Source organism: Monodelphis domestica, chromosome 7 (genome assembly GCF_027887165.1).
Source record: "Monodelphis domestica isolate mMonDom1 chromosome 7, mMonDom1.pri, whole genome shotgun sequence".
NCBI lineage: Eukaryota > Metazoa > Chordata > Mammalia > Didelphimorphia > Didelphidae > Monodelphis > Monodelphis domestica.
In genome coordinates this window covers 224,545,278-224,549,640 of record NC_077233.1, presented here as the reverse complement: position 1 = coordinate 224,549,640, position 4,363 = coordinate 224,545,278, and the positions used below count along the sequence as shown (strand labels likewise).

At 34.6% G+C, this 4,363-nt stretch overlaps 1 non-coding gene across 1 annotated transcript; it reads right to left on the bottom strand.

Annotated features, from left to right (window-relative positions):
* Nucleotides 1-3,272: 3,272 nt before the first annotated feature.
* On the bottom strand, nt 3,273-3,374 carry LOC130455743 (U6 spliceosomal RNA). The gene has a single exon (XR_008913837.1). It is a non-coding gene; the product is annotated as a U6 spliceosomal RNA (small nuclear RNA).
* Nucleotides 3,375-4,363: the final 989 nt, after the last annotated feature.

The following is a 4,363-nucleotide window of genomic DNA, read 5'->3' as shown; positions in this document are numbered from 1 at the left end:
TATATCTGTCATGGATTTCCCTCTGATTCACTAGCAATTTTTATTCTTTAGATATGGTGATATCCAATGATTCACTATCATGTAACATCATTTTTGGTATCGGGAAGAGACATTGTCTTATTGAAACTATTATGTAATTTCCCAAATGTAATACAGTCAATCAAAACCCATTTATTAAGCCCCTATTATGTACTATGTACTGTGTTAGGCATTAAGAATACAAAGACAATTATGTCACCATTACTTCCCTGAAAGAACTTACAGTCAGTCTGGGGAGAAAATATAAACACATATAAGCACGTACAAAATAAATGCAAAACAAATGCAAAATAATTTTAGGGGAGTGTCATTAGCAAGAGGATGGAGGCTAAGGGAAGGCATTATAGCGTAGCAGCCAAGGAAAAAGATAAACAGAAGAGTATGTTATATGTGAAGGACAGCAAGGTCAGTTTGACCAAACTACAGAGTGTGTGAAGGAAAGTAATATGTAATAAATCTATAAAGCTTGGTAAAAGGTAACATTGTGAAAGGCTTCAAAAGCTAAACAAGGTAGTTTGCATTTGATCTTAGAACCAACAAGAAGCCATTGGAACGTATTTCTGGCTGAGGCCAGAATTGTGCTTTAGGAATGTCGCTTTGGCAGTTGTGTGGAGAGGGCACTGGTGAAGAGAAATATTGGAGTCAGGGAGATTAATCAATTAGCAGGCTCTCATGTAAGGCACAAATCAAAGACATTTGAAATTTAAGTAAAAGAAATATTTCAGAAAAAGAAATGAAGGAAGCCTAAAGGGGAAAATGGCATAAGGAGACAGAAAAGAAGGAAATCATGTGGTATAGCAATATATCGTGTGTAATAGGAAGGTAACAAAGAAGGCAAACATCCCATGGGAAAATGTGGTGGATAAAAGCATCAGATATTAGGAATGATTGAAACCAACCCCCTACTGTTAACAATGAGAAAAGTGAAACCTAGAAAGTTAACTTGCCTAAGTTCACACAGGTAGTAAAAAGAAGAGTCAGAATTTATAACAAGGTCCTTACATTCTGAAGTCAGTACTTTTTGGATTATGTAATATTTTTTGCTTAAGTTTCAAGAGATTTACATAGAAAAAAAGGAATGTTTCCCCACACACATACACACCATATCACAAAAGCTAAAAAATAAAAGAATTTTAGAAAAATAATCCACATGAAGCCATGTCATAATATGAGGAATAAAGATTGAAAAGGTTCAAGGTATAGAATAGTGTAGAACCAACCAATTAAATCCAGCCCATTTTTTTCTGGATCCACACTATGTTACTACCCTCCTTGAGAACTATGTGGTAGTTCTTTATTGTCTTTAAGATAAAAAAATTCCTCCCTTGGTAATTTAATGCAGAATATCCAGAGGGACAGTCTCTACTTTGAGAAGGGCAGTCTGTGCCAGGATGGTTATAAATAGGTTTGATTGGGAGTAGTTTACTCATGAGGTAAGTCCTGGGTGGTGGCAAGATAATGGCAGATTTTCATGCCACACTTAGAGTAGGCCAGATATTATGTAAAAACAGAACAAAGAAAGCTTAATGCCAAGAGATGGTCACATGGTCACAAGGGTGGATACATTGAAATTTTCCCATGGAAGTTGCTTTACTGTTTATAACTGTGATGCTATAGGTCATGTTTTCAGGTATTTGGTCCCATGATACATTCTATCATTTCTGTCCTGATCATACATTCTTTCTGATATTATCTTCTGAAAATTTCCCTGAGTAGTTGTTCACAAGTGGCTTCATTATCACAAAAGAAGGAGCTCAAGCACATTGGAGACAATACACAACAGCAATATAAACACAAGTAGGGAAACAATATATATAACCCGCAAGAGAATTACACATTGTTAGAATATTCCTCTACCCTACCCAAAGGAAGGCAAAAAGTCTATGGCATCTGGTGATTAGCAGAAGAACTGATTTCTAAACTTAACTTATTGTTAGCTAGCTGAATTTCTGAACTAAGTTCAGAGACAAAGAAACATGAGTTAGAGAATATTGGAGGTGATACATTATAGAATCAATTACAAAATGGAATTAGAATCATTTTCTCAGTTTCCCTTTTTCTGTCAATGGGAGACCTGTTGAAATTTTCCTTGACTGGATAATTTAAGAATAACAAGATTGATTAATCATAGCACAAGCCACAAAAAGAATATCTAAAACAATGAACTTATATTTTGAGGCAAAATGTCAAAGTAATATAATAATCATCATCAACATCAACTAACATCAATACCCAGTACCAATATCCATTTAATCAACACTTTTCATCTTGGATCTCAGATAATTCCTGGGAGTTATCTTGAAGTGGTCTCCTCTTATGATTTGTTTCTCTGGTTCCATGTTATTTGGAGAGACTTTTAAGCCTTTTGCAAAACAGATCTCAATAAAAGTTGGTACAACTTCTCAAATTTTACTTTTACAATAACTAGTTTACATGGTGAGCTTTCAAGCCAGCTCAAATCCCTGGTTCTGATTTTATGAACAATAGAGCTATGTGATAAACATCAAATAAGAAACCCATAGTTTACTTGAAACTATGGAGAATCTAGATTTCTCCCCATTGTATTCACTAAAAAGCAAACCATAATGAATAAATCCTGAAATAAGGATTCATTTTTAAATGAAAATTCCCCAGCATGCTTAAGGGCCATGCCAAATGCATTCCAATATTCTAAATCTTCCATAAGTGCCACTAATTTCATAGCATTGATTAGTAAGAATTGATATACTGAAGGAACAGGATTGTAGTTCAAGAATATACATTAGTCCCCTTTACAAAAAAAAAAAAAAAACTTTTAACAAGTGTCCAAAAGGGTTTTCTGGTTAGTTCTAATTTTGTGCATTTAGTCATTCATTTACATACAAGTGGTATTCCCATTTTGTCATTATCTTTCTCTAGAATTCACATTGTAAAGTGTTTGCATAGTAGCACAATTGTAATTAAAGGTTGTATTCCTGACTAAAGAGCTAGTAGTTAACAATTCATAGCTATAACTTAGAAATATATTATGGAAAAATCTAATATATCAACTATAAACAACTATAATCAATGTTCAGAGCTTTATAAAATGAATCCAAATATACCATACATCAAATGTGTCAAACTCAAATAACCTTGAGATGAAAATTGACTTAGAAACCACCAATTACCATCATCTATGTGGTTTCATAGTTTAATTTTGTTAAACATTTCCTAGTTATATTTACTTATATATGTACTTATTAATTTGATTATTTAATTTATGCTGCACCACAAATTTGCACATTATCTTTGCACAGGGGCTATGCTAGTCTTCTCTGTATTGTTCCAATTTTAACATATCTTGACCAACTGAGCTCCTCCACACTATTTCCTCTCACCCCACACCCCCTCAAGTATATTATAATCTGTTTTGGGCACCACTCAAAATTTTGACCTCCAGTTTGATACCTCTGGGCAAGTATACATTTGAAAAGATAAAGATAATTATGAGTCTCAAATGAACGTATGATTTCCTCTAAAATAGCATTCTTTACAATAATGCAACTCAAAACCAATCCATAACTGATCATCACATGCATTTATTTTCCCATAAGTTCTCCACAAAGGGTCCACAATGCATTAGAGATCTTCCTCATTTTCTTCTAATGACCTGAAAGCATCAGTGGAAGACTCTAAATTTCTACTTGGCATCCCTCACCCTCACTCCCTGTGGTAAGACTAGTTTTTCTCCTTCCCCTACCCCCATTATAAAGGGTTAGGCTGCATTTTCCCCTAAAAGGCAATGAAGCCAAAACTTGATTAAACCTGCTATAAGAGGAGGCTCAAACTGGACCTTTCTTGATCCAGCTTCCTAGTGATGTCTGACTGGGTTTGTGTGGTTTCCTGGTCATGGAGGAGGGTTAATGGGTCCCAGCCACATTGGGTCAGACTTGGTAAATGACTGAAGACCACAAAAGTCATGAGATTCCACCCTTCAGGTTAGATATGCTTCTATGATGGGGATCAGCCTGTCTACCCTAGTTTAATATTGCTGTATAACTTTGAAATTTATAGCTAAGGAAATCTCCTTTTGTTAACTGTCCATTGACTTATGAGTGGCTCATTTTGTTTTGACATCAACCCAGAACTTACAGGTTTATCAGCATCAGGCTTTTCTATTTATGATCTTTTAATGGCACATCTTCTCTTATCACACAATTCCTTTATAATAGGGGTTCTGGGATTCGTTTTATTTTTATACACACATATGTTCATTTAAATTTATTTCATTTAAAAACAGTATTCTGACCATAGACTTCACTAGGCAGGCAAAAGTATCCACATCAGAGAAAAAGGTTAACCA